The sequence below is a fragment of the Bufo gargarizans genome, chromosome 2 (assembly GCF_014858855.1).
Source record: "Bufo gargarizans isolate SCDJY-AF-19 chromosome 2, ASM1485885v1, whole genome shotgun sequence".
NCBI classification, from domain to species: domain Eukaryota; kingdom Metazoa; phylum Chordata; class Amphibia; order Anura; family Bufonidae; genus Bufo; species Bufo gargarizans.
In genome coordinates this window covers 263,837,805-263,862,215 of record NC_058081.1, presented here as the reverse complement: position 1 = coordinate 263,862,215, position 24,411 = coordinate 263,837,805, and the positions used below count along the sequence as shown (strand labels likewise).

Sequence of the window (24,411 nt, the reverse complement as noted above, 5' to 3'; positions counted from 1 at the left end):
ACTATGCCACTCTGTGGTATCCTCCTGCTGTTACTGCTGCTGCCATGTCCACATTATGTCACCTTGCTACTCTGTGGTCTTATGATGCTGCTGCCATATCCACATTATGTCACCTTGCCACTCTTTGGTATCCTCCTGCTGCTACTGCTGCTGCTGTATCCACATTATGTCACCATGCCACTCTGTGGTATCCTCCTGCTGTTACTGCTGCTGCCATGTCCACATTATGTCTCCTTGCCACTCTGTGGTCTGATGATTCTGCTGCTGCCATCTCCACACTATGTCACCTTGCCACTCTGTAGTCTCCTGATGCTGATACTGCTGCTGCAATCTCCAAACTATGTCACCTTGCCACTCTGCGTTCTCCTGATGCTGCTGATACTGCCATCTCCACACTATGTCATCCTTGCCACTCTATGGTATCTTGCTGCTGACATCTCCACACTATGTTACCTTGCCACTTTGTGGTATCGTCCTGATGCTGCTGCTGTTGCCGCCACCTCCACAATCTGTCATTGGGCAACTCTGTGGTCTCCTCATGTTGCTTCCACCTCACAACTATGTGATAGGTCCACTCTGTGGACTTCTCATGTTGTTCCCACCCTCCCCACTTCATGACTGGTCCACTATTTTGGCTTTGGGCCTGGCTGACATAATCATTTATACACACATGGGATCCTGTCTGTGTAGCAGCTGTAAGGCCTGTATGGTCCCATCAGAATTGGCTTATGGTTTAGTAGCCAAAAGTAGCAGTGGATACAAAACAGAGAAGACATGCAATTATTCTATTCACGTCTCATCTCTGTTTTAGATCCACTCCTGTTTTTTTTGGGCATTAGCAATACTGATGGATTATTGAGGAAATGCTGATCCGTTTATTGTGGGTTATTGTTCTGACAGATCAGAGAAAAGGCAAATTAATCAGTGACGTCAATACAAACTTACTGCTGACACCCTCTCCACTCAGTCGGCGGGCTCTACATGTATAAGCATTTAATAGAACAGGTTCTGAAGACATCTATGTGGAATCAGCTGATGAGGGTGTAAAAGGAGTGCGCTTCTTCTTGACGCTAACATCGACCTGTAAGGCTGAGTTGATACTTCAGTTGTTTGGTCATTTTTGGCCCTGTGACTGCCCAATTAAGTACTGTATGCAGTGATTCTATGAGTGACACCTGCCATCTGCATGTCACATGGACTCACAGTATTATTTCACTACCACAGCAGACTCCCTATGCGTGTTACTGCAAGACACAGTGTTCTACACCACTATAAAGGCTCTCTCCAGCCAGGAAATAGCTGTTTTTTAATGTAATTTGCCACAAATTTATTTGAACATTATTGAATTTATGTATTTGTATTTGGTAATGATCTCCATTTATTTATGTTTTGTTTAATATATTTTTAGTTTTTTCTTTCGTGGGGATATATTTATACACATTTTTAGATATCATTAATAAATGCTAAGTTTTAAGGGAAATTACTTTATTCAGTGAAACCCCATTATTTGTACTACATGGTGTAGCTATATACAGTATTACATCCATGAGCATGGTTCTAACTGTGGTTTCATCAATGGCAAAAGGTAAGTAGATACAAAAAAGATGATGGTTTCATCGCTTTGCATTAAACATTTTATTTATTTTTACCTAAACCAATTTTATACAGATGTAGCCAACCTAACATTAAATCTGATAACACATAGCACAGTTAGTTATCTCGTAACAAAAGCCATTGATATCCATTAAAAAATTAGTTATCTTTTTTTGCCATTCTATACTTAACTCGTTAACCATCAAGTTTAGCTTGGCTCCATCAGTATATAGGCAATTTAATTATTGATTTTTAACCAATTGCCTACCACCACACGACTTTATACATTGAGGCAGTAGGCTTTTAACTGAAATGTAATGTATAAAATAGTTGGGTTACATTACCATGTGCCTATGCTCTATAGCGCTGCAGATTGCTGTAGCCACACTGTCATTTCACAGCTTTGGTCACACTAAAGATCCCAAAGAACAGCCAAAGGAGTCTCAGAGATATCTGATAGTTGTTATACACTGTAGCAGCAATGCTCTGTAAAGAAAAGTATAGAAAAGCCTGAATGGGCGCTTTCAGCTATATGAGAGCTACCCATGATGGCTGTATAGTGGACTGTGAATAGATTTATTTTTTTATAAAAAAAAAAAGTTTAACATATATACATACACTAAAAAATAAATAAATAAAAAATATAAGAAAAAAATAAAAAGTTATAACTCTAATTATTAGTTTTAGTAATAGTATAGCAGAATATCTACACACATACATATTTCCCCCTTTTTCTTTCAGAAAAGTTTGTGGACTTTGTGTGGGTAAAAATATGCAAATGCACACATATTTTTCTTTCATAGATTTTTATTTTATTTTATAGGAATTCAATTTAGCTATATTTAGTATAGCTTTTTTGGGGGAGGAGATGTAAAAAATACAAACACATTTTTTATTTATTTAAATTTCACTCGGGCAATCGTGATCTTTCAGCATGCTGAAAGATCATGACTTGCCAGTGGCAGATTGTGCTGTCTAAAAATCATATATATATATATATATATATATATATATATATATATATATGTAGAAAAACAGCCAGCAGCACTCCGAATTAATCAAAAAAAATGGTGGTTTATTGGACCCAAAGTCAGGCGACGTTTCAACAGCTTGTTGCTGTCTTTATCAAGCACAGTGCACATGTGTTACAGACATGCTTTAAATAAGGACATCAATCCAACATAGATTAACATCAATTAGAAGTTATATGATCAAAATACAGTGATTAAACAGTACATGTGATTACAAAAAATACATATATCAGATTGCCGACATTTGGCAAAGACAGTGCATCAATAAAATATAAAATATTAATTCCGCATGTCATGTTATCTGTGAAATAAATCATAATGAGTGCCAGTGATTACCCTAATAAAGTGAATTAAAAAGCTCACTGTCAGGTGGGCAGCTGTATATTAGCGTTGATTGTGTTCCTTGGCGTCCCCATTCACTATCCGCGCATGCGCGAGAGGGCCAAATCTCGCAATACCACCGGCATCAAGAGACTGAATAGCGGCCACAACTAAGATGGCCGAAACAGCCTCAGATGTATTGTGCGCATGTCCAGATGGCAATGGATGCCGCCCAACAGTCGCTACGTAATCCTAGTCATGGGAATAAAAAATAACAACAAATGCATGGAACCTGATTCTATCAGTGTAAAAGATCGGGTCCAGGGCAATGTCACTCGGCTATCCACATGACAAAGCACGTATGACAACCGGGTACAGTGTCCTATTAACCCATTACTTAGGCTATAGGAGGAAAGTTCAAAAGGTAGGGAAAGGGTGTCACCATGCAAATGACAGCTCATGTTAATGAGTCATCAGCTTAAATTTGGGAGAAGGTTGGCGTCGCCAGGGGGTCCCCACGAACCGCCACTAATCTCCCATAGAGGAACACCACTGTCCTACCTATACATGTAAACATCCAAGTCAGATAAAAGGATAACAGTGATGACTCAGGTACCATAGAAGAAATGAATACATATATAGACTGTGTAAGTGGGCATCCAGTACAGTGTGGACCAAATTCCGCACAAATGATGTATCAATGATCCAGGCATATTATAGTCGGATAAAGTGAATACAAATTGGGGAGCCAACTGGAACCAGGATATACATCGCATCATACAGCACCTCAATCCAGGCAAAGAAATGAGAGCAAATCTAAAAACAAAAATAATATTTTAACAATTCTCATATAAAAATATACTTGATGAATATAATAATTCAAATACACACATGTGCATCTAACCTATAGCAAGGAATAAGGATCTAACAACACTAATCCACCCTAAAGTTCACGTTTAACCCATTGGGTCTTAACGTTTTTAACGTATAAATCCAGTATAACTTGCGCTTTTTAAGGAGAGCCTGTCTGTCTCCCCCACGTCTCCCCAATTCTATCTGCTCCAAAATGCAAAATCTCAAGTCATTCTGTGTGTGCCCTGCCTCTTTAAAATGTTCAGACACGGGTAAATCCATTTTTTCTTTCCTGATGGAGTAGCGATGTTGATTCAACCGTGTCTTCACATCCCACGTGGACTCACCAACATACCACTTCCCACACGGGCAGGTCAGTTGGTAGACCACGTAGGATGAGTCACAGGTCAAGAATTGAGTGATTTTCATCATCCCATTGGTGGCCGGATTAAAAAATGTGTCTCCTTTAATCATAAGTTTGCAATTTATGCAATGATAGCAGGAGTAGCAGCCAGTGCGGGTGGAGCCACACATTGCCCTCACACTGGTCCTGGCACTACCCACATCCGACTTCACCAGTCTATCACCCAAATTCCGCCCTCTCCGGTAGGAAAACAAAGGGGGTGTTTTAAATTCTGCAATCTGGGGGAAACTATTCCCAATCAACCTCCAATGTCTCCGAATGACACTCGCTATTTGCGGGCTATCATTCGAGAAATGGGAGATGAAGGGAATACGTGGACATTGGGAAGCAGCCTGAGCAGTGACGATCGTGGACTGGTTCCCTACTCTTGCAATGGTATTTCTAATCAGTTTTTTGGGGTATCCCAGTATGGCGAATTTATGGCCCATTTCATGAAATCTAGTATGTCTCAATTGTCTATCCTTAACTATCCGTTGTACTCGTAGAAACTGGCTGTAAGGTAGAGACCGGATCATGGAACGAGGATGATGGCTGTCATATCGTAACAGAGTGTTCTTGTCAGTGGGTTTAACAAATAAATCTGTGCTCAAACCTCGTCCCATGATCCGGACCTCCGTATCAAGGAACTGCAGCTTATCAGTGGAATGCACCACAGTAAATTTCACAGTGGGATCGATTTCGTTGAGGAAAGCATGGAACGCAAGGAGGCCCAACGTGTCGCCTGTCCACACCAAGAAGATATCGTCGATATAGCGCCACCACCCCAGAACATGTCTGAAGTGGTGGCTGCCATAGATCGACGACTCCTCAAGGTGGGCCATGTAGATGTTCGCATAGGTGGGCGCCACGTTGGACCCCATTGCAGTCCCACGCAACTGAACAAAAAAATCGTCCTGAAATAGAAAATAGTTTTTTGTCAGAACAAATCTTAACAATAAAATCAGAAAGACTTGGCAAGCTCCGGAATATTCAGCATTTCTAAGGCATGCCTCGACAGCCCGTAGGCCCAGCTCATGGTCGATCGACATGTATAGACTACACACGTCGAACGACACAAGAGCCGAGCCAACAGGAACCTCAAGATCATCTATCTTGGATAAAAAATCACCGTATCTCTGATAAATGATTTAGTGGAGATGGCAAAGCGACGCAACATTTTGTCAAGGAAAATCGTCACATTGTAAAAGAGGGACTCCCTACCGGACACAATTGGGCGGCCAGGGGGGGCAACACCCCCTTGTGTACTTTTGGCAGGGTGTACAACAGGGGCGTACAGGACTTATCCCGATACAAATAGCAAAACAATTTGTCATCAATGATATCTGCCTCACGGGCCTGGTTTAGAATATGTTGCAGTTCTCTTAATAAACCGAATTTGGGATCCTGTGCAACCCGTTTATACACCTGTATGTCGTCAAGTTGGCCATAAATCTCCCGGATGTACTCACTGGTGTCTATGACCACAACCCCACCACCCTTGTCAGCAGACTTGATGGTGAGGCTGTGGTCGGAGGCCAGAGAGCCCATCGCAGTTATTTCATCAGAAGTAATATTAGCGAATCTGAGATCATTATTCTCAGAGACCCTTTTTAATTCATCGAGGTCCCTCTGTATGGCTAGAAAAAAGGCATCAACAGCAGGATGATCAATCACAGGGTTAAAATTACTTTTAACATATAATCCTGTATTATATAAAGATAATTCTGTTGACCTATCGCCTTCACATCTCATAGTTTGATTCTATGTAGCAAACCATATCTTAAGTTTAATACTCCGCAAGAATCTATGCAAGTCCAGCTCAATGTTAAACCAGTCGGTCTTGGAGACAGGGCAAAAAGAAAGACCCTTGTTCAAGACAGATTGTTGTGCATTATTCAGAACAGTAGAAGAGATATTTAAGCTGATGACTCATTAACATGAGCTGTCATTTGTATGGTGACACCCTTTCCCTACCTTTTGAACTTTCCTCCTATAGCCTATATAATGGGTTAATAGGACACTGTACCCGGTTGTCATACGTGCTTTGTCATGTGGATAGCCGAGTGACATTGCCCTGGACCCGATCTTTTACACTGATAGAATCAGGTTCCATGCATTTGTTGTTATTTTTTATTCCCATGACTACGATTACGTAACGACTGTTGGGCGGCATCCATTGCCATCTGGACATGCGCACAATACATCTGAGGCTGTTTCGGCCATCTTAGTTGTGGCCGCTATTCAGTCTCTTGATGCCGGTGGTATTGCGAGATTTGGCCCTCTCGCGCATGCGCGGATAGTGAATGGGGACGCCAAGGAACACGATCAACGCTAATATACAGCTGCCCACCTGACAGTGAGCTTTTTAATTCACTTTATTAGGGTAATCACTGTCACTCATTATGACTTATTTCACAGATAACATGACATGCGGAATTAATATTTTATATTTTATTGATGCACTGTCTTTGCCAAATGTCGGCAATTTGATATATGTATTTTTTGTAATCACATGTACTGTTTAATCACTGTATTTTGATCATATAACTTCTAATTGATGTTAATCTATGTTGGATTGATGTCCTTATTTAAAGCGTGTCAGTAACACATGTGCACTGTGCTTGATATAGACAGCAATAAGCTGTTGAAACGTCGCCTGACTTTGGGTCCAATAAACCACCATTTTTTTGAATTAATTCGGAGTGCTGCTGGCTGTTTTTCTACCTCTAGTTCACTGGACCTAGGTGCTGGTCCACACTGGCTGGACGTGCACCCCTTGTTCATATAGTGTGCTGCTTCCTCAGTTTCTCAAGGCTATATATATATATATATATATAAAATAAAAATTCATGAAATACTTGACAAAGACTGCATTGAGCGGTTGAAACGTTGCAGAGGGCTCAATAAAGGGTCCACCGTTTTTCACTTTATCTACTGGAGTGCTGCCTCATCTTTTGGATATATATATATATATATATATATATGGGAAACTACTACTGATGTTTTAGCCATAATATATTTACATATATTATAATATATTATATATTCTAAATATCTAATAATATGTGTAGATATATTTTAGCCAAAAACGTATATATGTTTAAATAAAGTTTACCCTCTATTTCTGAAAAAGTTTGTGACAGGATTTTAAATCATAGCTTCTGCATCACAGCCCAGAACTTTACCAAATACACTATATAGCTGCATAGCCAGTCACTTAAAAAACATAAATAAATACGAGACTTCTACTGTAAAGGTCTCAGCAGAAGTACAGTACAGTAACTTGTACCTTGTAACTTGGCCAGCATGGACGTTCTATGATACCGGTGTCTTCTTATGTGGCACAGGGTATTTGGGCCCCCTAAAGCTCCTGGGCCTGGTAGCGACTACTACCTCTGTACCCCCTATAGCTATACCCTTGCTCACAGTCCCCTGATCTGAAAATCATTGAAAATCTGTGGATAGACCTCAAAAGAGCACAGTCTGCAAGACGGCCCAGGAATCTTACAGAACTGGAAGACTTTTGCAAGCAATGAATTAATGAAAATCCCTCAAACAAGTATTGAAAGACTCTTAGTTGGCTCTAGAAAACGTTTACAAGCTGCGATACTTGCCAATGGGGTAAGTTGGGCCGTTTTCCTTAAAATAATATAAAAGGGGCATGCATGCAATCATGATGCCTCTGCTACAATTACAGTTTTATTATGGCACTGTATTTCATTTATGTCTATGGCGCTCATACTTGTGTTTTCTTAATCACTAGGTCTTGTTTTATAATATTGTTTACATGACTAGAATATCTTTTACCATTATGATTAGAGTCAATGCATAAAATAACTATAGTGATCTAGTGACCTTAAACATACCTAAAATGTCAACAATAGTTAGGTTTGATTTATATCTGAATACTGGTAATTGATACAATATTTTTAAAACTCACGGAAATCTTTAAATGCATTCCATACCCTCCAGTCACAAGTGTAATATTTGTTTCCATTAAAAATGTAGGTCAGCTTTACTGTGTTCACAGATTTATACCAATTATGTCCTGAACCAGAGCTAAAACCTTATTTCACACTGTGGCCTGTTAAAGCATTTACAGGTTATAATGGACAATGGAATAAGTCAACCATAGTGGCAAAAAACAACAACTTATAGTTTTAGGTGATCTTCTATTCATCCTTTGTTTTTTTTTACTTTTCAAAATCTAAAATAAATTCTGTTTTTGAAAATGTTGTGTTTCATATAACGATGCCCATCTTTAATTATGGGGATGATACACACTAGAAAGTCACAGAGAATAATGCACTATATTAATACATGCAAACATAACATATGGACTAAGCCCTCACTCTAGTAATAAAATCTGAGACACTTAGCCAATACATTTTGATCAAAATACATCTGTGCCCACCGACCCAGTGCCAAGGTGGTCTCAGTTCAGGCAGGTCCTATGCTAAACCTGCCTATGCCGTTATGTATCTTTGTTCAGGAGCGCAGACCCCACACATATAGTGTGTTGCTCCTAGTTACTGCTATGTGCATCAGCAACCGGTGAGAGGAGGAGCACACACACCTATATGTACCACCCTAGGAGTGGCACCTTAAAGGGTGAATGTGCTACTTCTACTCTGGGAGTAGCATTAATGTGCACTTTTGCCCAACCTATGTAATAGGTGACCTTGATTAGGCTGGTACATATAGGTGTGTGTGCGCCTCCTCCCACCGGTTGCTGCTTCACATGGAGGTAACTAGGAGAAACACACTATATGTGCGGGGTCTGCTCTCCTGAACAGAAATGCATAACGGCATAGGCAGGTTTAGCGTAGGACCTGCCTGAACTGAGACCACCTTGGCGATGGGTAGGCGGGCACAGATGTATTTTGATCAAAATGTATTAGCTAAGTGTCTCAGATTTGATTACTAGAGTGAGGGCTTAGTCCATATATAATGCTTGCATCTATTAATATAGTGCATTATTCTCTGTGACTTTATAAATGTAGCCATGCACATCCGCATATTTAGTATCATATCATGCAGGATGTTTTGTATCCCCTTTTTTTCATGATTTGATAACACACACTAGAGCTTTGTGCATTGGGCCTGTACATGAAGCTCTGCAATATAGATGCATAAGCATTCCCTGTACTGCCATATAATTCCCTTTCCCACATTGCTTTATGGATGTATTATCCCACTTAACACAATGCTATGATGGAGCATGCCATCACGTTTACTGTTTATACTGTATGAATCCATTAAATCAAACATATATATACCTCTATATGAGAAAAACATGTATTACTGCTCTGTACAAAAATGTAACTGCTGTAAATAGGATGTCAATAACAAGGTCTACAGAAACTGAACTGAAGGCTAAACCTGTAATCTCATACCCCACGTTTCCCAACAAATACCGCAAACCGTATCTAAAACAACATAATGAGAGTTTTTTAAATTAGTTTAAACTGAAATTATTAACTTTTTAGTCAAATTAAAGTTTTACAAAAATAACGCTTATTCCTGACATAATAAAAACGTTCTTACTTGTTTCAATGAGGTCAAATTTTTAAGATCTTTGCTTGCATTAAATGAAAGGAAACATATTATTCACATATTATTACAATGTTTACTAATGGATCCGGTTTGTTCCATTTTGCATTAACATAACCGCTTGCGAACAGAATGGATAGCATCTCCTTCATTCACATACACTGCCCCTACCATCTGCCCTTGCACTGTTTGGAGTTTTGTGCAGGTGCAGTGTTTTTGAATGAAGAAATGAGAATTGTTTTACATTGAAATTTTTTTATTGTTTATTCAATTATTTTTTAAAACCATTTAATAACCCCACAAGGGGACTATAATAGGCAATATTTTGATTGTTTCTAAAATACAATGCACTATTCCTATAGTGCATTGCATTTTAATGTCAGTGCTATACTGACAATCACCAGCAGGCGTAGTGACTGCAGTAAAGTGACTCCTTAGTGACTGCAGTAAAGAAAAAGTGTAAGTCTAAGGGGTTAAATGTAAATAATTGTACACACTGCCATATCAAGGAAAAGTGTATGGATCAGTAATATGGCCCCCGCTGCCTGCAAGAGCTTATTTTTTTCTTTCAGAATTCACATGGAAGTTGCAAGACAAAAATTATGGCATGTACCCTGATATTCTGTATGACAGATATATTTTTTCCTAGAAGCATTACTTGTAGTGGAGAACATAATGCAGTACAGAAGCACTGAACACCAGGCATATTTCTGACCATAGGGACTCTGTGTGCTGTTGTTCCGAATACAAGAACCTTTGTGTGCAAATCTCAGCTCAGGTGGACCTGTGCTTGTATTTTTTGCTAATGCACGTTGCTACATTTATGAAGTCTGTGCAAATTATTCTGTCCAATACGGGAATTTCTTGATTACATTTTACGAAGCAACTATTTTGTGGACAAAGATTTTTTTTAAGAATGCATTTTCTAAACCCTTAGCTTACAATAAGCACATCCAGAAACAACACATTAAGGTAGTGTTCATCGAAGAGCTGCACTGCATATGTCTTAAATTATTTATCTCATTTGCTGGAAGGAAGAAACAAATAAATCACTGTGTGCTTTGTGAAGACATTGTTAACTCGGAAGTTTTAGCAAACTGTTAAGATACAGTATGTGCAGAATAAGAAAATCTAACTGTTCCCATTATGCTGATATAATTATCGTGTAATAGTACATTTTATACAATAGATGTGATGCAATGATACAAGCCTTTGTTATCAGTATTATTTTGAATTTACTATGCTAAAGGTAAACATTACTATAGCCTAATATCTATAAATACTATGCAGTGCCACAAATAAAGCACCTACATTAACATACTTTATGTTGTAAATTGGGTATTGCTAACCAAATTTAATGTACGTGTTCTCTATGGCACTTATTAGAGCTTAATGGATTTTCTGGCATAAGAAACTGTAGTATTTGAATATTGTCTCAAATAGGTATAACTAAGGATTATAGGAGGTCATTTATTACGACCAGCGTTTTAGAAGCCAGTCTTAATAGTGCCCATGTTCTGGGAGTGGATTGCCAAAGTTACGTAGAGACGTCAGCCATCCACATAACTTTGGCGCATCCATCACCTGTCTCCTCTACACTTAGTTTTGCAAAGTGTATACGCCATTTTAGGAAAACCTGATTCGTTACCACAAAGAGCAAGCAAATTCAGATTTGTTGTGAATCAAAGTTTTCCTAAACTTTGGAAGAAATTGCACTTTGAATGCTTCACTTAGCTCAACACTGTTAATGAGCAGTGCTTGGTTTCTTTTAGACATGATGCTTAAAATTGAGGCCAAAAGGTTCAATCTTGTTTTGATCAGACCAGAGTATCTTGTCTCTCACAGTCTGAGCCCTTGCTTTTCTTGCAAACTTAAGACGGGCTGTCATGTGTCTTTTACTTAGGAGAGACTTCTTTATGGCCACTCTGTCATAAATCCCAGATTGGTGGAGAGCTGCAGTGATAGCTGACCTTTTATAAGTTTTTCTTATCTGCACACAAGCTCTTTGGAGCTCAGCGAGAGTTACCAAAGCCCTTCTGCCCTCGTTTACTTAGCTTGGTTTGGGGGTTGTTCCAAATTCTTCCATTTAAGAATATGGAGGCCACTGTGGTCTCAAGACAAGACTTTCTAGGACATCACCCTGAATGGGTCCTGCTCTGTGTCTGACTCTAGCATAGCAACTGTGCGGGTATCTCTTAGCCTCAGAAAGAGGCTAAAAAGACAATGTGAGCAGGGAAGAACTAGGACCTAAAAGTGGCCCTGTAAAAAAAGGTTTAAGTTGCCCCATGTTGCAGATGGGTCCAAATTGACAAAGACGGGGCAACATAATTAGGCAGGGCCAACATATGTAGGCAGGAACAACAGATGTAGGCAGGGCCATCAATGCCATAGTGCACAACAATATACCACCTTAGCTGATCCACAGTGCAGCAAAATATACTGCCATCTGCTCCACAGTATTCAACTGTATCACTGTCCAAAGGACGTCGATACAGTTGAATTCAGAAGGGCACCTGAAGCAGCTGGCCAGGTGTGTAAGAGAGAATCAGTTCATTATGAACCTGGCTAGCAGTTGTGAGGAGGGCTTCGGGTGGCCCTCCTAGGCATCAGCCCACTGGGAAATTTCCTCTAGGGTCTATGGCCAATCTGCCCTTGAATGTGAGATTCATTGTAGATGCATATCCACCAGATATGTCTGGTTTATATGCATCTACAATAAATCTCACATTGTATTTTGCAACAAGTTGGAGTGCTGCCTCAATTTTTATTTTTGGATAGTAATTTGGGGGTGAGTTTGACCAAACCCCTAATGGGGTTTCTTCATAACCAGAGTGCTGTTCCTCCACACACATCAGCCTCAGGCAGTGCCAATTGGGACTTGTACTGATACCTCCTCCAGGAGAATTGGCAACACTGTAACTTGCGCCCCACCAGTTCCCCTTCAACAAGTGCTATAGTGTGTACTCATAACCATACACAGTGAACAAGCACATACAGTATATGGAAACTTCTATGTGCTCATTAACATGCATTTTTACAATGACTAAATATGTATGTAAATTCTCTGAAGCAGGGTGAGACGGGCTGCAGCTACATATATCTGATGCCACAGAAAATAATGCTAAAATAACTTTAAAATTCAACACTAAATATTCAACTTGATTGATAAAACTTTCCCAGAACCAAAAATTAAAGTCCTAACATTTTCCATAGTATTTACAATTCTCAATATGTGGTCAGATTTAGTGTCATTCTGATCTGACATCTCTGATCTGACATGGTATCTTCATATGAAACCGTATGACACAGAGGCAATACAACAATGCTTCTAAAGAATAACATCTTAGTATTACAGCATTTCATAAAATATGGCATGATTTTCTACTGGCACAGAAAATATTTCCATATGCCTTCATTTGAAAACAAAGGTATATGTGTATATACAGGTCTGTAAATAGTATGTGTGCATGAAGATGCTATAGTCACAATGTCGTAAGTGTAATAAGCATGCAAATGAGCTACATGCAATTATAAAATTGACACTGCATTAACTACACCATAGACTAATATAAGCAACAGTAGTATAGTTCAGTATAGCAGACAGACAGATTTCTGCTTCCATTTGGGCTTTCAAATGTTCTCTGAAAAGTAATTTGATTAAAAAAAGACATGATGACACATAATAGCATATACGTATATTTAAAGCACATTAGAGCAGAATCAATGGTTTTTCCAGTGTTAATTACTAGTATTTATTTAACAGTCTTGAATGTTATCATTTGAAATATTAGAAAAGGCCATTAATTTTTATAGCTGTCCAGAGGATTTTAGAATTTGCTCTACAACATGCTTTACTGTCTTGGAAAATGTGACATAGTATTTAGTTCGCTGAACAGGCATTGATTCTGCTTTGTCATACCAATTAATTATAATGATCAGACTTGATGGTACAATAGTTAGAAGTGGATAATGAGAGTCGGCACGTTTTCTCACAATTTCTGTAAAATGATGAACTATAACACTTCACCTTGTCAATTTTTTTTAACTATACACTATCAATGTACTATTTAATTCAAACTCACAATTTTCTTGAGCCTTTATTACTTATTAAGTCTGGTGCTATTATAGCATCAGCTGCTTTCTCCCAGTTGACATGTCAAGCAATGCAAATAGCTTCCTGTGAAACCTCTCTGTATTTAATTAGGATAAAGCAGAAGCAATTCTGATCTCCGAAGATCTGCTTATTTATAGCTTCATGGCTTTTCCAGCACTCAATTTAGTTGTAAAATTTTACGTTTCTCTTTTTAGTAGGCAGTAGGGTTGAGCGAACCCAAACTGTAAAGTTCGGGTTCCTACCGAACTTTAGGATTTTTGGACCCTGAACCTGAACTTTTCAGTAAAAGTTTGAGTTCGGTGTTAGGCGAGTTAATGGCGATTTTTGAAAGGCTGCAGAGTAGCCAATCAACAAGCGTTTAACTTGTGTGCCCCTAGAAGCCATTACAGCCATGCCTACTAATGGCATGGCTATGATTGGCCAGTGCAGCATGTGACCCAGCCTCTATATAAGCTGGAGTCATGTAGCGCTGCACGTCACTCTGCTCTTATTAGTGTAAGGATAGGATGCTGCTGTTGTGAAGGAGAGAATAGGAAAGAATCAGTTATCAGAAGTGCTTGTTAACTCAGTGATCTACAGCGATTTTGTTTTGTGGGTGCAGTGCACAATTTTTTTACCTTGCTCTGAGCCTAGTGACACAGAAAAATAACTTTTATCCATCTTTTGGGTTGGTGGGCGTCGGCGGCCATTTTATGTAAGTACAGTGCATCAGCAAAGCATATTTGCATTTGTGACAGTTAAATACAAGCTTGAAATAATGCAATTATATTCTGGGTTATAAAAAAAACACCAATTTTTTGCAATACCCTATACCATCTGGTGCATTTGTCACAGTGAAACACTAGCTTGAAATACTGCAATTATATTCTGGGTTTAAAAAATTATAACTTTGCAATACCCTACATCTGGGGCCTTTGCTGCATTTGTCACAGTGAAATACAAGCGTTAGATAGTGCTGTTATAATCTGGTATTCTTAAAACACCAATTTTGAGCAACATAATGTATTTGTGGCCTATGCTGCATTTGTGACATTTGTCACATTCCACTACAAGCGTTAGATACTGCTGTGATATTCTTGTCTAAAAAAAACACCCATTTTGGGCAAGATAATACCTTTGCGACCTTTGCTGCATTTGTCAAATTCCACTACAAGCGTTAGATACTGCTGTTATATTCCCCTTTTTTTTTAAACACCCATTTTGGGCAAGATAATACATTTGCGGCCTTTGCTGCATTTCTGACAGTCCAGTACAAGTGTTAAATACTGCTTTTAAATTTTTTTTTTTTTTTTTAAACATAGATTTTGGGAAAGATAATACATTTGAGGCCTTTGTTGCCTTTGTTGTCAAATACAAACTTTAAATACTGCTGTTATATTCTGGATTTAAAAAAACACCAATTATTTGCAAGACCCCACATCTGGGGCCTTTGCTGCATTTTTCACAGTCAAATACAACCAGTCAATACTGCAGTTACAATGTTGGTTGACAAATTAAATTTTTTTGTGACCGTGAAGTATTTGTATAAAATTCGGTTGTCACACTGTTGTGTGACCTCAAGAAATTTTTCCTCTTTATGACACTGGCACTGTCTTACTCTTAATTGTTGACTATTGGCAGTTACATTGTCGTCTGATAAAAACCATCTGTTAGTTTGGTGGGTGAATGCAAAGAATGAGGAGAGCGCCAATTAAGGGATGTGGCCCCGGTCGTGGTGCTGCTGGTGGAGCTCCTGTTGCAGGGAGAGGACGTGGTCGATCTGTGCCAGCTACACGCACAATTGAAACACCTTCCTCAGGTGCAAGTAGGCGACAGAACCTGCAGCGGTATTTGGTCAGGCCTAATGCGGCTCTACGAATGGTGAGGCCAGAACAAGTACAAGCGATAGTAGATTGGGTTGCTGACAGTGCCTCCAGTTCCTTCACATTGTCTCCCACCCAGTCTCCTGCTGAAAGATCAGAGTTCGCACCTGCAGCCCATGTCCATCAGTACTTCACCTCACCCCCTTGCAAATCAGCCAAGCAGTCTGAGCCCCAATTCATGGAGCAGACTCTTCTGATTTTTAATGACTCTGCTAGCAGGGTTTCCCAGGGCCATCCACATAGCCCTGCACCAGAAGTGGAAGAGATTGAGTGCACCGATGCCCAACCACTTATATTTCATGATGAGTACATGGGAGGAGCACTGCAGCACGTCTCGGATGATGACGAAACACAGGTGCCAACTGATGTGGCTTTCTGCAGAGTGCAGACCGGCAAGGAGTGCAGTGGTGAAGACTGGGTGGAAGATGATGTGGAGGGCGATGAGGTCCTCGACCCTACATGGAATCAAGGTCATGCGAGTGACCTGTGTAGTTCGGAGGATGAGGCGGTTGAGCAGAGCCACCAGCACAGCAGAAGAGGGAGCAGGGTGCAAAAGCGGAGCGGCCGTCCCCTAGACATTACCCAATGCAGCAAGGGACCGAGCACACCAAAGCCAGCTCCAAGGAGTTTCCTGGTGTTGCAGTTCTTCAGACAATGTGCTGATGACAAGACACGAGCGGTTTGCATGCTGTGCAATCAGAGCCTGAAGTGAGGCATAAACGTTCTCAACCTGAGCACAAACTGCATGACCAGGCATCTAAGTGAAAAGTACGAGCTGCAGCTCAAAAACAAAGAAAGGTCTCTGGCTCCTCCTGCTTCCTCTTCTGCTGCAGTCTCGGCCTCTTCATCCACCTCTGGAGTGACAGTGCCACCTGCCACCCTTCAAACAGAGCATCTGCCAGCAACGCCACCACCTGAGTCACCAAGCATCTCCACAATGTCCCATGGAAGCATTCAACTCTCTATCTCCCAAACACTAGAGCGAAAGAGAAAGTACCCACCCGCGATCCCTGGCTCTGAATGCCAGCATTTCAAAATTACTGGCTTTTGAATTGCTGTCATTTCATCTGGTAGAGACGGAGAGTTTTAAAAGCCTTATTACGGTGGCTGTCCCACAGTACGTCATGCCCAGCCTCCACTACTTTTCCAGGCGAGCTATCCCTTCCCTGCACAACCAAGTGGGGGGCAAAATCAGGTGTACACTGCGCAACGACATCTGTAGCAAGGTCCTCCTAACTACGGATACGTGGACCAGTAAGCACGGTCAGGGACGTTATATCTCCCTAACAGCACACTGGGTAAATGCAGTGGCGGCTGGGCCTGAGGCGGATAGCTGTTTGGCACATGTCCTTCCACCACCAAGGATTGCAAGGCGCTTCAGTTTGCCTCCTGTTGCTTCCTCCTCCTACTCCGCTTCCTAATCCTTTACCGCCTCCTCATCCGGTCTGCGTAACACCTTCACCACCAACTTCAGCACAGCCAGGGGCAAACAACAGCAGGCAGTTTTAAAACTTTCTATTTGGGGGACAAACCCCACACCGCGCAGGAGCTGTGGATGGACATGGAACAACAGACCGATGAGTGGTTGGCGCCAGTGAGCCTCAAGCCCGGCCTGGTGGTATGCGATAATGGGCGAAATCTCGTAGCAGCTCTGGGACTAGCCATTTTGATGCACATCCCTTGCCTGATGCATGTGCTGAATTTGGTGGTGCAGAGGTTCCTTAAAAATTACCCCAATATGTCAGAGCTGCTGCAGAAAGTGCGGGCCGTCTGTGCGCGCTTTCAGCATTCTCAGCCTGCTTCTGCTCGCCTGTCAGTGCTGCAGCATAACTTCAGCATTCCCGCTCACCGCCTCATATGCGACGTGCCCACAAGGTGAAACTCTACCTTGCACATGCTGGCCAGACTATGCGAGCAGCAGCAGGCGATAGTGGAGTTTTAGCTGCAGCACGCACAGGTGAGTCGCTCTGTGGAACAGCACCACTTCACCACCAATGACTGGGCCTCCATGTACTCCACTAACATGGCCAGTGCTGATGACACCGTTCTCAGCGTTACTATCCCACTTCTATGCCTCCTTGAAAAAACGCTGCTGACGATGATTGAAGAGGATGTGGCACAGTAGGAAACATAGAAACATAGAATGTGTCGGCAGATAAGAACCATTTGGCCCATCTAGTCTGCCCAATATATCTGAATCCTATGAATAGTCCCTGGCTCTATCTTATATGAAGGATAGCCTTATGCCTATCCCATGCATGCTTAAACTCCTTCACTGTATTTGCAGCTACCACTTCTGCAGGAAGGCTATTCCATGCATCCACTACTCTCTCAGTAAAGTAATACTTCCTTATATTACTTTTAAACCTTTGCCCCTCTAATTTAAAACTGTGTCCTCTTGTGGTAGTTTTTCTTCTTTTAAATATGCTCTCCTCCTTTACCGAGTTGATTCCCTTTATGTATTTAAAAGTTTCTATCATATCCCCTCTGTCTCTTCTTTCTTCCAAGCTATACATATTAAGGTCTTTTAACCTTTCCTGGTAAGTTTTATCCTGCAATCCATGTACTAGTTTAGTAGCTCTTCTCTGAACTCTCTCTAGAGTATCTATATCCTTCTGGAGATATGGCCTCCAGTACTGCGCACAATACTCCTAGTGAGGTCTCACCAGTGTTCTGTACAGCGGCATAAGCACTTCACTCTTTCTACTGCTTATACCTCTCCCTATACATCCAAGCATTCTGCTGGCATTTCGTGCTGCTTTATTACATTGTCTTCCCACCTTTAAGTCTTCTGAAATAATTACTCCTAAATCCCTTTCCTCAGATACTGAGGTCAGGACTGTGTCAAATATTCTATATTCTGCCCTTGGGTTTTTACGCCCCAGGTGCATTATCTTGCACTTATCCACATTAAATTTCAGTTGCCAGAGTTCTGACCATTCTTCTAGTTTTCCTAAATCCTTTTCCATTTGGCGTTTCCCTCCAGGAACATCAACCCTGTTACATATCTTTGTGTCATCAGCAAAAAGACAAACCTTACCATCGAGGCCTTTTGCAATATCACTTATGAAGATATTAAACAAAATTGGTCCCAGTACAGATCCCTGTGGAATCCCACTGGTAACATGACCTTGTTTTGAATGTTCTCCATTGACTACAACCCTCTGTTGTCTGTCACTCAGCCACTGCCTAATCCACTCATCAATATGGGAGTCCATGCTCAATGACTGCAGTTTATTGATAAGTCTTCTATGTGGGACAGTGTCAAAAGCCTTACTAAAATCTAGATATGCAATGTCTACTGCACCTCCACCGTCTATTATTTTAGTCACCCAGTCAAAAAAATCTATAAGATTTGTTTGACATGATCTCCCTGAAGTAAACCCATGTTGTTTTTCATCTTGCAATCCATGGGATTTTAGATGTTCCACAATCCTATCCTTTAGTAGGGTTTCCATTAATTTGCCTACTATTGATGTCAGACTCACTGGTCTATAGTTGCTCGATTCCTCCCTACTACCTTTCTTGTGAATGGGCACGACATTTGCCAATTTGCAATCTTCCGGGACGACTCCTGTTACTAATGATTGGTTAAATAAATCTGTTAACAGTTTTGCCAGCTCACCAATAAGCTCTTTTAATAATTTTGGGTGTATCTCATCAGGCCCCTGTGACTTATTTGTCTTCACTTTAGACAGCAAACTTAGAACATCTTCCTCTGTAAAGACACATGCATCAAACGATTTAATAGTCATCCTTTCTAGTGGAGGTCCTTCTCCTTCTTTTTCTTTTGTAAAAACTGAACAGAAGTATTCATTAAGGCAGTCGGCTAGCCCTTTATTCTCTTCTACATACCTTCCGTCCTTTGTTTTTAATTTGGTTATTCCTTGTTTTAATTTCCTTTTTTCATTTTTTATATCTGAAGAATGTCTTATCCCCTTTTTTCATAGACTGAGCTAGTTTTTCTTCTGCCTGAGCTTTAGAAGTTCTTATAACTTGCTTGGCCTCTTTCTGCCTAATCTTGTAGATTTCCTTGTCTTCATTGCTCTGTTTTTTTTTATAATTACAAAATGCTAGCTTTTTATTTTTAATGATTTGGGCCACTTCTGCTGAGTACCACAGTGGTCTCTTCCTTTTTTTGCTTTTACTGACAAGTCTAATGCAATTTTCTGTTGCCTTCAATAATGCACCTTTTAAGTAGTCCCATTTCTCCTGGACTCCATGTAATCCGTTCCAGTCTGATAAATTTATGACTAATTTCATTTTTGAAAAGTCTGTTTTTCTAAAATCTAAAACTTTTGTTTTTGTGTGGTGGGACTCTTTCACAGTTCTTATATTAAACCACACTGACTGGTGATCACTAGATCCCAAGGTTTCGCCTACAATGACATCATATACCGAATCCCCATTTGTGAATATCAAATCCAAAATGGCCTCCCTCCGGGTTGGCTCCTCAACCATTTGTTGTAGGGATAACCCCAGTAGGGAATTTAGAATATCTGTACTCCTGGTAGAACTTGCTATTTTGGTTTTCCAGTTTATATCTGGAAGATTGAAATCTCCCATAATGATAACTTCTCCTTTCATTGTCATTTTAGCTATTTTTTCAACTAGTAGATCATCTAGTTCTTTAACTTGATCAGGTGGTCTATATATCACACCTACACGAGTTACTGCATGATTAGCAATCTGCAACGTAACCCAAACTGACTCTATGTTGGCCTCACCAACTTGTATTAGGTTAGATTTAATGCTATCTTTCACATACAGGGCCACTCCTCCTCCTTTCTTGCCTTCTCTGTCTCTTCTGTATAAAGAGTACCCTGGTATGGTTATGTCCCAGTCATTTCTTTCATCAAACCATGTCTCCGTAACAGCCACTAAATCTACATTCTCAGATGCCATTATTGACCCAAGTTCATTGATTTTTTTACCTAAACTGCGAGCATTTGTAGACAGGACTCTGAGCTTATCATTTCTTAACCTCTGTGCTTCTGACCTGTTCTGGCATTGTTTCGGGGGGCAATTGGACTCTTTTATTTTCACTCTTTTGCCCCCCCTTCCTAGTTTAAATACTCTTTCGCAAATTCTTGGAGTTGTTCATTAAGTACATTTGTTCCTTTGAGAGGAGGAGGAGGAAGAGGGATCATTTCATAGGGTTTCATGCCAGTCATTCACAAGTGGCTCCAAGGGTGGGTTCCTGTACCCACAAATGCCAGGTACACAATTGTCCAGCCAGGGTACAGTTCTGGAGGATGACGAGATGGAGGAGGAAGAACCGTGTTCACAGCAGGGTGGCACCCAAACCAGCTCATGGCCATCACTGGTGCATGGCTGGGGGGATATAGAGGACACAGATGATACACCTCCCACAGAAAACAGCTTTTCATTGCCTCTGGGCAGCCTGGCACACATGAGCGATTACATGCTGCAGTGTCTCCAGAACGACCGCCGAGTTTCCAATATTTTAACTTGTGCTGATTACTGGGTGGCCACGTTACCTTATCCTCCTCCACCGCCGCTTCCACCTACACTGCCATGTCCACCACCTCCTCAACCTCCTACTCCATATGGACCTCCACCTCATAAATCAAGATTTTTTTGTTTATATTTTTATGTATTTTACGTTATTTTAAGTCATTTTTAAGGTACACTCAGGCCACTCTGCCCGATCAGATTCTTCCTACTTGTTGGGCCAATCTCAATGTGAAGGCTTGGAAGTTAACAATTTCCCGACCGCTAACAGCAAATTTATGTCGGCATCAGGGCCTCCAGGTGTCTCCTGTTTTAGAAAGTAGAAATCCGGCACTAATGTCCCCGACCAGAGGTTATGTCAGTCGCTGACTTTTAACCCCTCAGATGCCATGGTCACCTGGTTGTGGTCCGCGCTCCCCCGGCGGGGATTGGGGTTGCCGGTGTGTGTATGCAGTAGCCTTTGTCCTCCTATGTGTGTCCTCCTCCACCAGAGGTGGCACACAGCATTGAGGCTGTAAAACCTTCCTCAAAGCAATAAAACTGAGGGATCCGAAACAGGGATAACCATAGTCCCTCTGTAAGGTCCGGGATCCTTCCCTAGTATTTCCCTTTTAATATTATTAGGGTTAGGACCAGATGGCCAAACATGGTGGATGGATCAAACATGGTCGATTATTGCAGAAACACTGTCCCTAACGTGACATCACAGGGGCGATTGGCTGGTTGCATAGCATTATGGATCATACCGTGTTCCCAACCTTCATACTTTCACTTTGCAACATGTGCAGCCTATTTTAGGAAAAACTGATTTGTTACCATGAAGCGTGAGGAAATTCTGATGTGTGTCAAATCAACTTTTTCCTAAACTTCGGATCGAATTCCGCTTCTGATGCTTCGATTTGCGTAACACTTCTTACAGTAGATTTGATGAACCTTTGCTGCATTGTTTTTAGAACTGAAAATTAATTGATTTAACAGTTTTCACTATGAGTAACACCATTTATTTTCTTCATTTTTGTGATATTCTAAGCTTTTTAGATCTGTTCCCTTGGTGCAGTGCTGCATGTTGTTGTAGCGCTGTGGCTGTGGGTTGGTGGGGGTCTGTGCCAAAATGGCTTAGCCTTATAGCAGGGGTGTTGTTGGGATGCTGAGTCTCATCCCCTGTGGGTGCTGTGCTGCAGTGGTGGTCATCACATGGCACTTCACCAAGTTAGAGTAGGGCCCCACTCAAAAGGGACCATCTTGACATGGTAAGTGGGTTTATTCAGTTTTAGAATAAAAAGTATATAAATGTGTCGTATACAGTGTATAAATAGTCTAAGAAGCAATATAAACAATGCCGAGAAGCTGCAGATCAATGCATAATATATGGGTATATATCTATGTCCTTCCTTTTTTGTATTTTACTGTTACCACTTGTAGTTTAGACAGTATATAGCATAAAGTTCTTCACTTATTCAATCCGAATTTCAGGGAAAATTCGCACAAGATCTCAATTCCGTCACCATGCCAGCGCTAGATCTTCAATCAAGCTGGCGGCGGATGGCTTTTCGCTTTCAAATGGATGAGGTAAGTATGATAAAATTTAATTTTATTCTATGAATGCAGCATCTGAGGGGTACAATGATGGGTACAGTTCCGCTCCTTATCACCCACAACTTACAAAGACAAAGACTTACAAAGAGATTTTTGGGGAAAATGAATCGAAGCAGCTGAATCAAATTTTTGAATACTTCACTCATCTCTATCCGCAAGTATTTTGACATAGTTCTCCTGGTTTCATTGTCATTTGTGAAAGCTGCAATAAAAATCTAATGGGCTTATATGTTCTTTTTGTCTCTTTTGAATATTTAAAACTGTCCTTTTAGGAAAGAGTGACTGCTTTTTGATAGGCGTTATTTAAAATGTTTTCAGGGTAGCATTTCTATCTGAAGCAGTAATATAGTACCCAAGATTTCATCTTGAATGTATCAGTCTTATTCCTGGACATAGTTAGTTTAACAGAGTTGTTGTCATCCCAACTCAACTGCCTTCTTCAACTGCCCCATAAAGATGTTTGCACAACCAGGGGCAAACTTAGTGCCCATCGCAGCGCTCTTGATTTTTTAGAACAACTGTCATTGGAATGTGACAATATTGGGGGTTATTTATTAAGACCAACATTTTAGACCCTTATATCTAGCGGTGGATCAAAGTTGTGTAGAGGCGCCTGCTTCTACATAACTTCGGCATATTCAGCGACAGTCTAAATGTAAGATAGCTTTCTTGTTGGCTTACATTTAGACCATTATCTACTCCTAATCCAGAGGTAAATAAGATGGACCTGGCAGGTCCTCCCCTTCCCTGCCCATGCCACACCCACTTTTTTGGACCTGGTGTGAGCGGCGAAAATTTGCAGATTGTGGCACAAAATGACCTTTGTCCCGCAATCTACGCCAGAAATATGCCTAATATAGACGTATTTCTGGTTAGTAGATTACCCCCATTGTGTTCAAGAACAAACTGGATGGTTTCTAATAAATTAATCACCTTTTCTCAGGTTCATATTGCATATCCTTTTCTAGAGCATCTGCTACTGTACTTACATCTAATTTATGAGACATGTTTTTATATAACAAGGTAACTTCTAGTATAAGAAAAAGGAAAACAAAATCACTTCACAATATTGACTCTAGGCCTGAAATCAACTGTCAGAAATTCCTTAAGACTATATTACACTGGCTGATTTTTTGGCCAATAATTGCAAACGAGCATTCAGATGAATGTCATCATTGGTGACGTAGCCAGCATGATCACATAGTGATGTCTTCACACTCGCTGCAGGTCCTTTGGCGATTTTCTTTAATCAAGACGGGAGTAGATGGCATCTTCACGAGCAAGTGGATGAGGTGAGTATTATTTTATTTATTATTTTCAGCCACCATTTTAGGAAAAATTAGTTACCACAAAGCACATGGAAATTCGGATTTGTGGCAAATTGAATTTTTCCTAAACTTCGGATCGAATTCTACTTCAGATACTTTGATTTGCTTAACACTAATATTGAGTTTTCTAAACCAGTTTCTACCAGAGAGGCAAATGATTCAATCTATAAACCCTTGCTGTTTGTAGCAATAAGGTAGAATAGGCATGACATCTCAATGAGTATACCCATCATTCTAACAAGATTTGCTGATGAACTTGGAGGGTAGACAAAAAAATAACTCT

At 40.6% G+C, this 24,411-nt stretch overlaps 1 protein-coding gene across 1 annotated transcript in view; it reads right to left on the bottom strand.

Annotated features, from left to right (window-relative positions):
* GRM8 (glutamate metabotropic receptor 8) overlaps positions 1 to 24,411 on the bottom strand; it is a 1,458,522-nt gene that overhangs the window by 703,837 nt on the left and 730,274 nt on the right. The gene's annotated exons all lie outside the window — the stretch shown is intronic.